Genomic DNA, 12,365 nt, shown 5'->3' on the forward strand with positions numbered 1-12,365 from the left:
CGTATAAGAGAGATCATGCAGTATTTGTCTTTCTCCGTCTGACATATTTCACTTAGCATGCCCGCAGGGTCCATCCATGTTGTTACAAATGGCAGGGTTTCCTTCTTTTTATGACTGAATGATATTCCATTGTATGTTAGTTTGTTTATGACATCTTCTTTACACATTAATTCACTGATGGACACTTAGGTTGTTTCCATGTCTTGGCTATTGTAAATAATGCTGCAATGAACGTGGGGGTGCAGATATCTTTTTCAGTTAGTGTTTTTATTTCCTTAAGATAAATACTGAGAAGTAGAATTGCTAGATGATATGGTAGTTCTATTTAAATTTTTTGAGGAACCTCCATACTGTTCTCCACATTGGCTACACCAATTTACATTCCCACCAGCAGTGCGGGAGGGCTCCCTTTTCTCCACACCCTCTCCAGCACTTGTTATCTCTTGTCTTTTGATAATAGCCATTCTAACAGGTGTGAGGTGATAGTTCATTGTGGTTTTAATTTGCATTTCCTGACAATGAGTGATGTTGAGCACCCTTTCCCCTGTACCTGTTGGAAACTGTATGTTTTCTTTGAAAAAAAATGTCTATTCAGATTCTCTGCCCATTTTTTAAATGAATTATTTGTTCTTCTGCTGTTGAGTTGTATGAGTTCCTTATATATATATATTAATTAATTTATTTTTGGCTGTGTTGGGTCTTCATTGCTATTTGCAGGCTTTCTCTGGTTGTGGTGAGCGGGGGCTACTGTGTTGCGGTGTGTGGGCTTCTCTTTGCAGTGGCTTCTCTTGTTGCGGAGCACAGGCTCTAGGCACACGGGCTTCAGTAGTTGTGGCACACAGGCTCAGTAGTTGTGGCTCGTGGGGTCTAGAGCGCAGGTTCAGTAGTTGTGGCGCACGGGTTTAGTTGCTCCCCAGCATGTGGGATCTTCCTGGACCAGGGCTCGAACCCGTGTCCCCTGCATTGGCAGGCAGATTCTTAACCACTGTGCCACCAGGGAAGTCCTCCTTATATATTTTGGATATTAGTCCCTTATCAGATGTGTGTTTTGCAGGTATTTTCTCCCATTCCATAGGTTGCCTTTTCATTGGTTGATCATTTCTTTTGCTGTGCAGAAGCTTTCCAATTGTAAAATTAGGAATTCTTTTCACCCATAAGAGAGTGAAAAGGTGATTCAGAGGAAGAAGCATATTCATAATATATATAAAACAGACAAAGGACTGGTATCCAGGATATGTAAAGGATTCCTACAAATTAATAAGAAAAAGGCTGATAACCCAATTGAAAAAAGGGCATAAGAGACAAACACCTGGAAACGGATGGTGGTGATGGTTACAGCGTAATATGAATATACTAATACCACTGAACTGTACACTTAGCAGTGACAAACTTGATGTTATGTATCTGTTACCACAGTAAAGTAACATAGTCAAGTTAATTAAAGAAAGAGAAGAGCAGGGAGTTCACCAAAAAAGAAAGAAATGCAAATGGCCAAGAAACATACAAAAAATGCCCAACCTCACAAGTCATCAGACAAATTTAAACCACAGCCAGAAATCAATGCACACCTACCAGAATGGCTAAAATGAAAAAGACCGTTCATGCCAAGTGCTGGGGAGAATCTGGAGTAACCGAAACGCTCATCCACTGCTGGTGGGAATGTAAAATAGCACCACCACTTTGGAAAACTCTTTGGCAGCATCCAGTGAGGCCGGGCACACCCTCCTACCCAGAAACCCACTCCTGGGCACAGCCCCAACAGGAGTGTGTATGGACTGCCACCAATGATGTGTACTAGGACATCTACAGCAGCGCTCTTTCCAATAGCCTCAAATGTCCATCGACAGAATGGTGGATGCATACATCATAATATATCTATGAAAGGGATTCTTACAGTAATGGAAACGGATTAACAACAGCTGTGCATAGCTGATGACTCTCACCAGCATAATGTTGAGCAAAAGAAGCCAGAGTCAGAGGAATGCATATACTGCAGGATTCCATTTACAGGACATTCAAACCAGGCAAAAACGAACCTATGGTGTTAGAAGTCAGTAGAGCGATTACCTTAGCGCTCGGAGGTGGGTGCCTGGGGGGAGGGGCTGTGGTAATACTCCATCTCCTGACCTGGGGGCCGGTGATCCAGATATGCTCACTTCGTACAAGACATCAGGCTGTACTCTATCTGTGCTTTTCTGTAGTACATTACACTTCCACTTTTTTTAAGTTTAATGTAAAAACCTCCTGCTCCTATAGTGCTTCTTACTGATTAAGAAGCACTGTATGTAAAACAAACCCTCGTAATTAGCCTCACTGCTCTTCAGGCACCATATAAAATAATAAAATGCTTTCAGTACACTGGTTTCCAGGTAGTGTGTATACACACACCTTTCAAAGATATACGCTTTCTTCGTGGCTTTAAAGCAAACCCAGAGCACTATGGATTCTGGAATAAACAGTGGGTAAAATTGGGAAATACCAAGCAGAGAAAGGGGGGACATGGTTATATTTTCTTATAAATCTTTACTTTTACTCATGGAATGAGGGTGTTCATCCAGTTAAAGAGACAGCTGTAAAGCTTGCTAGAGACGATAGGAAAGAGGCTTTGTATCGTGGGAGGGTTCCTTTAGTAGAGCCAGAACTGACCCCATACGGACCCCAGTTCTGAGTTTACCCCTAAGGCCAGCCCTGGGCAGGACAAGGGCAGAATGCAGGCCCGGAGGCTGAGACAGCTGCTTTTGCTGGGCCAGTTGACCTGGTGAGATGTCCTGTTCTATTCTGCTCTGTTCTATGCAGCAACTACTTCTTATCAGGGTCAATGCTAAGCCTTGGGGATCCGAAAATAAATTAGATACGGCTCCTATTCTCAAGGCAGGAAGCTACAGCAACAGATTAGAATACAAGGTGATGATACCAACGCTCTGGACAATGCTTCAAATAGCCCTCCAGTTCCTCATCTGTGACCTGGGGGCAAAGACAGTACCCGCCTCCCAGGGTTGTAAGGATGAAATGAGACCAGTCAGTCAGCCAGGCGCCCAGCACTGAGGAACTGCTCAGTACACGGCTCTGCTGCATGACTGTAACCAGAGCGCCCAGGATGCGATGGAGGCATCAAGACCCAGTCTGGGGGCTTCCCTGGTGGCGCAGTGGTTGAGAGTCTGCCTGCCGATGCAGGGGACACGGGTTCGTGCCCCGGTCCGGGAGGATCCCACATGCCGCGGAGCGGCTGGGCCCGTGAGCCATGGCCGCTGAGCCTGCGCGTCCGGAGCCTGTGCTCCACAATGGGGGAGGCCACAACAGTGAGAGGCCTGCGTACCGCAAAAAAAAAAAAAAGGATATGACAGAAAAGCAGAAGAGCAGTCGGGACAGACAAGAGAGTCCCAGGACTGTGAGACAGTGCAGGGGGAGCGGGCAGCCCCCAGGGTCCCAGGAGGGGCTGGAGTGTGGAGCTTGGAGCTGAGGCGAAGGGACCTGCAGTGGGGTCTTGGAGGGCCTTGGCACCAAGTTAATGAGCTAGAGTTCCATCCTGTGACAGGGAAACACGGATGGGATTTGTTTTGTTTTGTTTTGTTTTTGCAGTACGCGGGCCGGAGGGAGGGAGGGAGGGAAGGAGGGAGCGAAAGGTCAGGGCCACAGGGTCACCGTGTGTGGAGCAGGCCGACTGGGTGAGAGCACTCCAGCGGAGAGACTCAGGCCCCGAGACAAGGGCCCAGAGGCCCCAGAAACACAGACCATGGTCACCCTCACTCCCGCCTCTCATGTGACCAAGAGAAAGGCTGGCGCCTGGGAGGCGCACCACAGGACTCCGTCACTGTGATTTAACAGAAATTTTGATTTTGTGCCTGAAAAGATTATCCTCTCCCTAGCCTCAAGATCTTTTCTAAATTAAAAAAAAAGTTCTTTCCACGTATATGACATTGCCAGAGCCATTAGATTCATTGAGAACAAAGTAGAAGGGTGGTGGCGGGGGGCTGGGGGAAGAGGGCGTGTGTGGTTTAATGGGGACAGAATTCCAGTTTTGCCAGAAGAAAAAAGTTCTGCACGTGGATGGTGGTGACGTGTGCACAGCAGTGTGAATGTACCTAATGCCACTGAACTGTGCACCTGAAATTGGTTAAGATGGAAAGTTTTATGTTGTGTATTTTACCACAATGAAAATAAATAAATATTTTAAAAAGACTTCTACAGAGTTTGTTTTCCTCCTTGACACGCATATTTGAATATCGGGGACAAAATGTCTCCAGCACTCTTGATTAGCAAAATGTTTCTTAAAATGCACGTGGCAGGGACTTGGTAGCGCTCCGTCTAGGAGGCGCGAGTGACCTGGCCTTCCTGAACCCTGCAGGGAGGGTGAAGGAGTTTGCAGTCAGTGAAGCCGTTCTTTCCAACAAAAAATTCAATTCAGCTGCCATTTACTGGGCACCTGTTATTGCCAGGCACGGGAGGAGGGAGGAGGTTTGTATTATTTGCATTTCTCGTGCTTTGCTTTTTCACAAATGGTACCTTGGCCCCTGGGGGGCAGCTGAGTGTCTGAGAGGCTCCACTTTGGGGTGCTGCCCTGATCTCTGATACAGTCAGGCCCTTCTCCCCCATATCCTCACCTCAGAGGTCCCAGTGCCCTTCAAGCCTGAGGAGAAAAGGCACGAACCTACTGGCGGCAGCCGCTGGAATTCCAGAAAACTCTGAATGAAAACAGCAGTTGGAAAATGGAATGGCTTTGCACACTGCGGCTGATTCTTCACGGGTGGTCTTGGGTTTGGGCAGGAAGACTCAGAAATCTGCTGCTCGGGGATCCAAAGGGAGCATCAGAAAACAATGGGGAAGCTCTGCCCCACCCCCTGAAGCCTCAGGGCCCTACTTGGCTGTGACCGAGGAAGCTCCGGCCACAGAGCAGCGAAAGCACCAGCTGGGGTAGCTCTGGCTTCGGCTGAACTTGGCTGACCGGATCCTGGGCCGGACGGGTGCTTCTGGCTCTGGGGTCCCGAGGAGTCGAGGCTTCCTCTCAGGCACTCCAGAAACGTCTGCATTATTTCTCAGGCAGGTCAGCAGACTGTGGTGAGTGCCAGGTCTCTGACGGAGTGGATTTTGGATGCAAACCAAATATTTAAATGGATGTTTTCCCTCTCTGGCTGGGCCCTCACAGCTGGGCCTGTGCCTTGTTTTTACATGAAATTCAGCCTCCTTTAAATATGCATTTCTTTCCTCCCGAAAGTGCCTGAGGCAGGAAGGTAGCTGCTTTGAAAGGCCCCAGAGAAGGGGGGTGCAGCCCCCGACCCCGCGGCTGAAAGCGAGCTCGTGCAGGAACAACTCTTGTCCTGCCGGCTTCGCTTGGGTCTAAGCTGTTGGTCACACAGGCCTTGGGTTCAGGCCAGGTGGCAACTTGCTGTCTCTAGGGAAGGAGGCAGCCGACAAATCAATCCCCTTCTGCCCCTTTGTCAGTTTCCTAGGCTAAAGGACAGCAAGGAGGTGACCACGACCTTCCCCAAGTGCTGGGAAGTCTCCATCGTGGTGAGAATAGAAACTGCTTCCTCTTGAAAAACTGCATCTTGTGAAAGAAACTTTTACCCATAAACCTACCTCAGATATTTCAGGTGTTTCAAGTGGCGCCCCTCCCGCCCTCTGCTTTACCTACAGAGGGTCGAGAAACGTGAAGCTGCTTTCCTCACAACCCGTCCTGGCATCTGGGCCTGCACCGTGAGTGTCTGTTCCGGCCAGTTGCTGCCAACACCATGGACAAGTGGTCGATGGAAGTGCATCCCCGGGCACGTGTGGATTCGTCCACTTCCCTCCCACGAATCCCAGGAGCCCGATGGCCAAAGCCCAGCCCTGAAAGAGCAGGTGGGACTCTCACCTTCTGGGATGGCGTCCAAGAAGGGCCCAGTGGTCCCCTCGCTCCCACCATCCCGGCTGCTCCCTTATTGCCCCGCTGAGGACTGGAGACCCCTCCCATGACGGGCCTGGCCAGACGACCCTTCGAGGGGCTCTGATCCCCAACACGCTCCTTTCTCCCCCATCCTCCTGCCCATTGTGCTTCCCTCGGGAGTGGGAAGCGGAGACCTGCGGCCACTGGGTCTCTGCTTCATTTATTGCCAGGGAAGTGACCCCCCCTTCTGTTTTTTTTTACCCCATCACATGGGCGTGCGTGACTGCACCGTGAGCTAAGGACCAAGCCCCGCGCTCGGCCGCTGCCAGGTTCTATCTCACTGACACCGAGGCAGGTTCCTGGGAGTCAGGAAGGCAGTGCGATGTGCCTCCGGCCCCGGTGAGGGCGAGGGCCTGGGGCCTGCGGCCTCGGGATGACAGGTAAAGAGCAGCTCAGTCGATGCACAGACTTGCTGAACCGGGACCCCATTCCTGTCTCTACGCATGGGGTCGCTGGGAACCAAGTGAGCGATGCCTGCAGGTAAACCACTGTGATTTTAATCTCCCTCACTGCAGGCACTGGTCAGAATTCGGTCCTTAGATATCACACGTGGACCCGCACGACGTACAGAAGAAAAGTCCAGGACACTCAGCAGCCCCAAGGCCAAGCCTCTCCCAGCTGGCAGAATTCCACGCTCAGCGGGTTCACCCTTTAAAACCTGAGGGGCTGTGGGAGGGGAAGGACAGCTGTTGTTCAGTGAGTACAGAGTTTCCGTTTTGCAAGATGACGACTTCCTGGAGATGTGCTGCCCAGCAATGTGAACGTAGCTAACGTAACTGAACTGTACACTTGAAAATGGTTAAGAAGGTAGATTTTATGCTGTGTTTTTTTGCCACAATTTAAAATTATTTTTTAAAAATCCGAGGGGCTGCAGCCCAGCTGGTGGACTCGGGGCTGACAGTCACTGCTCCGTCTTTCTGTCCTTGTCGGGGGGACCACAGTTCAGAGTTTGCCTCTCTCAGAAATCCATGGCCCGCCGGGTCTGCATCCAGGTTTTGGAATCACATCCTGGTCTTTTGACCGAGAGCAAGTGAACCACGCAGTAGGAGCATTTAAGAATGACCTCCACCGCTTTCCCTGAAACCACTGCTCACCAAGTGACCACCAGGTGCCTCCCCCTCGGCCCCTCTTAGGACTGAGGTCCACGGCTTTGCCGGCCCCCAAGCCTCAGGGTCCTTCCCCACTACGTTAGTCTGCGTGGACCAAAACAAAGCACCACCAGACGGCGTGGCTCAATCCACAGAATTTACGTGCTCACAGTTCTGGAGCCCAGACGTCCAAGATCAAGGTGTCACAGGGCTGGTTTCTCCGAGGCCTCTCTCCTGGGCTTGTAGACGGTCGTCTCCTGTGTCCTCACAGGGTCCTCCCTCTGTGTATGTCAGTCCTAATTTCCCTTTTTAATGAGGATGCCAGTTACACTGGCTTTAGGTCCCACCCACGTGACATCATTTTACCTTAATCACCTCTTTAAAGGCCTAATCTCCAAGCACATTCACCTTCTGAGGTGCAGGTGGTGGTAGTGGAGTTGGTGAGTTAGGACTTCAACATGTGAATTTTGGGAGACGCCATTCGGCCCATAACGACCACCTCCCTCCAGCGACCTCCTGACACCCCCGACCGTGGCTTCCTTTTCACTGACCTTGAACCCCACGGGGCACCTCTGAACTTTAGGAAGACTTCCAGAGGCAACCTGATGGGATTTTGAGGTGCCCATTCCTGACCAGCCCAGGACACCCAGATGAAGGGCACTTACCCAGCACTTCCCTTCCAAATAAAGTCTCAAAAGCCACCAATAATTCTTCTGCTCAGAAGTCTTGGAGGGCCAGGCGTTTCCATCTGGGATAATGAAAGAGTTCGCGGATCAGTGGTGGTGGTCACACAACAGTGCCCGTGTACGTAATGCCCTGAGCTGGATGCCTATCACTGGTTAAGCTGGTACATTTTATGCTGCGTATATATATATATATATATATGTATATTTTTGCTGTACGCGGGCCTCTCACTGTTGTGGCCTCTCCCGTTGCGGAGCACAGGCTCCGGACGCGCTGGCTCAGCGGCCATGGCTCACGGGCCCAGCCGCTCCGCGGCATGTGGGATCTTCCTGGACCGGGGCACGAACCCGTGTCCCCTGCATCGGCAGGCGGACTCTCAACTACTGCGCCACCAGGGAAGCCCTATGCTGCGTATATTTTATGTGTAGTTGTTCTTTTTTCAAATTTTTTTGGCCGCACTACACGGCATGTGGGATCTTAGTTCCCCGACCAGGGACTGCACCCTCGCCCCCTGCAGTGGAAGCGCGGAGTCTTAACCACTGGACCGACAGGGAAGTCCCTTTTTATATGTTGTTTTTAAAAACAGAGATGCAGAAGGGTTAAGACCAGGCCCACGAGTCTAACACATCAGCAAGAAATTAGCCAAAGGCTACAGACGTTTGCTGCCATGAGCTTCCTCCTCAACTTAACTGCGATTCACTTTTAAAAGATCTTTACTCCTCCCCGCAGCCTTCAGGCGGCCTGTGCTGTTGATTCCTCAGCTCCCCAGTGTGTGTTCAGCACGGGGCGGGGGGGGCGGGGGGGGACACAACAAGGAGCGCGGCTCTGGGGCCCAGCAGACACTCTGACCAGATCTGCTGAGAACCAGGTGTGCGACCTGGGCCAGGTGACTGCACCTCCTCACCTGTAAAGCAGAGACAATAACACCTCTTGCTAGGGTTCTGTGATTATTACACAAGCTATCAAGTGTGTTAATAAGTTAACTCTCACTAGACTCTCACTAAATTAATAAATGAATTAGCCAACCACTGGTCAGTTTAACAGCCTAAACATCACTGCTCAAAATTTCAGAACTTATATGCGAAGGGCTGTAAACGCAACATGAAATGCTAATTGGTGAGCTTTGCTATTAGCCTGAAGGGGAAAGAAGGATGCTTTCCAGGCAGAATAATAATAATAATAATATCCCGTCATGCCTGTAGTCCAGCTGTTACTGATGACCCCCACCCCAGTGAACCCCAGCTCTCAGGATCCATGTCCTTGTAAAGCTTCCCACGTTGACCCAGGGCTAGGCCACGAGACCAACTTTGGCCCATGGGCCGTTAGCAAGCGAAGTTTTCCTAAGCACTTTCACAATGGGGCTTGTCTTCTTGGAACGTTCCTTCTTAAAGCCCAGCCACCTTGCTGTGAGGAAACCCAAGCAGCCACATGAGAGGTCCATGTAGGAGAGAACTGAGGTGTCCAGCTAAGAGCGCCAGTTGGCCTCCAGCACCGACAGCCGGCCACGGGAGTGAGCCCATGTTGGACCTTCCAGCCAACTCACCATCAGGGGAGACAAGACCTCCTGGTCAACTGGCAGTGTCATGAGAAATAATAAATTACTGTTGTTATAAGCCACTAGGTTTGGGGGAGATTTGCGACCTCACAAGGGATAACTGAAGCAGTTCCTTTGTGTCCTCCCAAATCCCAAACATGAATAAGGGAGTTTGTTTAAAATCTCCAGCTACACAAACGCAATTTGCAATTTTGATTTCACTGCTTACTTAGCTACCCGGCCTAGGGAAGATTTCTCTACCCTTATCAGCAGAATGTGAGTAACACCTGCTGTAAGAGTCTTTAGTGGGCCAGACATAGAAAACAAACTATGGTTACCAAAGGGGAAAGGGCGGAGGGATAAATTAGGAGTTTGGGATTAACATATACACACTACTGTATATAAAATAGGTAACCAGCAAGGACCTACGGTACAGCACAGGGAACTATATTAAATTTTTTGTAATAACCGACAAGGGTAAAGAATCTGAAAAATATATATATATGTATAACTGAATCACTGCTGTACACCTGAAACTGACACAACATTGTAAATCCACTATACTTCAATTTTTAAAAAAGCCTTTAGCGGGCATTTGCTGATGGAACGCATACAGAATGCTTAGCCTGCCTGAACACACAATTAGTGTTTAGTGAATGTCGGCTATTATTATGAAATCAAATATACCGGCTGGTACTTTTATTCTGAGAACTTCAGAATGGATTCAAAATGAAACAGGGGCAAAGTTTACCAGCTGAGACACAGAGACAAGTTGGGGAAGCTCAGTAGGCATTATATGCCCACAACTTTCCCTCAGGAACAAAGACACTGAGGCCCGTTAGAGGCTAAAAGAAACATGACAAATTCTGGCTGCTTGTGAAGCCGGAAGATTGCCCTACATTCTCTCCAGTCTTATCTGGGTCCCTCACCCGGAAGACTGTCAGGCAGTTTGGCCTAAAAGCCGAGAGGCTCACTAAGATTTACAGAACGTGATACCTGGAGGCTGGCAATTGTGATCTGAAATAAGACCCAGATGTGAGCGCTTCATCAGTAAAAGGAAAGGGCTCCAACTTTCCTCATTAGTTGAGGGAAACAAAGAAAGTCTCCAGGAATAGTACCTTTCTCTGTGCCTGTTGTTTTCTCAGAAAGAGCTCACAGATGCTAAGACTGATAGCTCCGATTTCCAGACCCCGAATTTCTGACCGTTTATACCTTCTCACTGAGGCCGTACCTGCTAACGGGGCTCAGGTGATGGTGACGGATTTCGACAGCTTCTTGCACTCAGCCGGCTGACACAGATAGTTAAAGAGAAAGAAGGAAATCCAGTCCCACCCCAAGTCCAACCACTTTTCCCCACGAGTCTTCCCCATCCTAAACTAAGGAGAGTCAATCCATTGCAGTAATGCACCAGCCGCTGTTCACAGATGGGGCGTGGGCTATATTTACGAAAACGGTTATTTCTACAAAGCAGTGCATTCTCCTGAGAAAAGTTTACCTTTCATCACTGGAGGAAAATGGCTCGTAGCAAGATCTTTTCAAAGACAGCTGGTGTCCTGCCAGGCAGTGGCTTCACAAACTGGTCAGCTGGGGCCCAGCAGGTGAGGGGGTGAAGGAGAGTAGCCCCAAGCCCAGGAGGTCCCCTGCAGGCTTTCCTCCCCGGAAGGTCCCCGCTATCTTCAGGGTGCCCATCCAGCTACATCAGCTGTCATAGTTACCATGTCAGCTTGAGCCGAGAGCTGGTCCAGGCAGAGACCGTTGTCCTCCTGAAGTGTCTCTTCCTCAAAAGGAGAAATCTGTCATCAATCTGTTCTGCTCTCACAGCCCCCATTGTCGCCGAGTCCAAGATACGGAGAGACGAGCTGCTGAGGCGAGAGAGACTTCATCTGGAAAGCCAGCAGACTGAGAAGGTGGTGGCCGTGTGCCCCAAAGACCCATCTTCCCTGAGTTAGAACACAGGCTTCTTTTATACTAAAAGGGGGACGGAGCAAAGCCAAGCATTTCCTGGCTCCCATCAGCCTCCAGAGGGGGGGGTGTTCATATCTTCCTCCCTGCAGTCCTTCACAGGTGGGCCCGGTCAGTATATTTCCTGTGAGCTAAACAAAGGTATGTTAGCTTAATGCTCATGACCTGGGAGGCAGGGTTCCCAGAGATGGGCCATGATGCATCATCTAAGCTTATAGGCAGCAACCCCTTTGGTGATTAACTTGTAGCAAAACCAACAGACCCAATATGGAGTCAGATTTGTTCTTCCCTGTTCAGCACCAGTAACCACTGAGTGGAAACCAGGGGCTCCACAAACATGACAACAGACCAAAGTAACTCACGATGGAGTGTGACGTGCCATCATGGGGTATCCAGATATTATGGCCAAACGTGATTTCTGGGGGTGTCTGGGAAGGGGTTTCTGGATGAGATTAGCATTTGAATCAGCAGACTCAGCAAAGCAGATTAACCTCCTCAGTGTGCGTGGGCCTCCTCCGCTCCTTGAGGGCCTGAACAGAACAAAAAGGCCGAGAAAGGAACAATTCTACTCTCTCTGCCTGACCGCTGACCTAGGACATGTGTCTTCTGCCCTTGGATGGGACTCACACCATTGGCTCTCCTGGTCCCCAGGGCTTCCGACTTGGACGGAACGACCCCAGCGGTTCTCCTGGGTCTACGGCTCACAGAGGGCAGCTGTAGCAGGACTTCTTCTCCTCCACCATTGCATGAGCCAATTCATCATGATAAATGCAGATAGTCCCCCCGGGGTTCCACTTAGCATTTTTCAACTTTACGATGGTGTGAAAGTGATACACATTCAGTAGAAACCTTGATCTTTTCCAGGGCTAGCGATGTGCACACAGTAAGATGTTCTCTCATGATGCTGGGCTGCCCCCAGGTGCCACGCCACCACCAGGATGAACAACTGATACACTGGCAACCATTCTCTGCCCAGACACTCTGTTTCACTTTCAGTACAGAATTTAATAAATCACATGAGATATTCAACACTGTATTATACAATAGGCTTTGTGTTAGATAATTTTGCCTGACTGTAGGCTAATGTCAGTGTCCTGAGCATGTTTAAGGTAGGCTAGGCTAAGCTATGATGCTTGGCAGGTCAGGTGTATTAAATGCCTCTTCGACTTAAAAT

General features: G+C 49.7%; 1 long non-coding RNA gene across 1 annotated transcript; it reads right to left on the reverse strand.

Moving 5' to 3' along the window:
• Positions 1-6,430: 6,430 nt before the first annotated feature.
• On the reverse strand, positions 6,431-12,365 carry LOC113631701 (uncharacterized). Its single transcript, XR_003437521.1, has 3 exons — positions 10,945-12,365; positions 10,461-10,518; positions 6,431-7,759 (listed from the first exon to the last, which is right to left on the reverse strand). It is a non-coding gene; the product is annotated as an uncharacterized LOC113631701 (long non-coding RNA).

Source organism: Aethalodelphis obliquidens, unplaced genomic scaffold (genome assembly GCF_003676395.1).
Source record: "Aethalodelphis obliquidens isolate GAN/ISIS:26980383/991018 unplaced genomic scaffold, ASM367639v1 scaffold34, whole genome shotgun sequence".
Classification (NCBI taxonomy): Eukaryota; Metazoa; Chordata; class Mammalia; order Artiodactyla; family Delphinidae; genus Aethalodelphis; species Aethalodelphis obliquidens.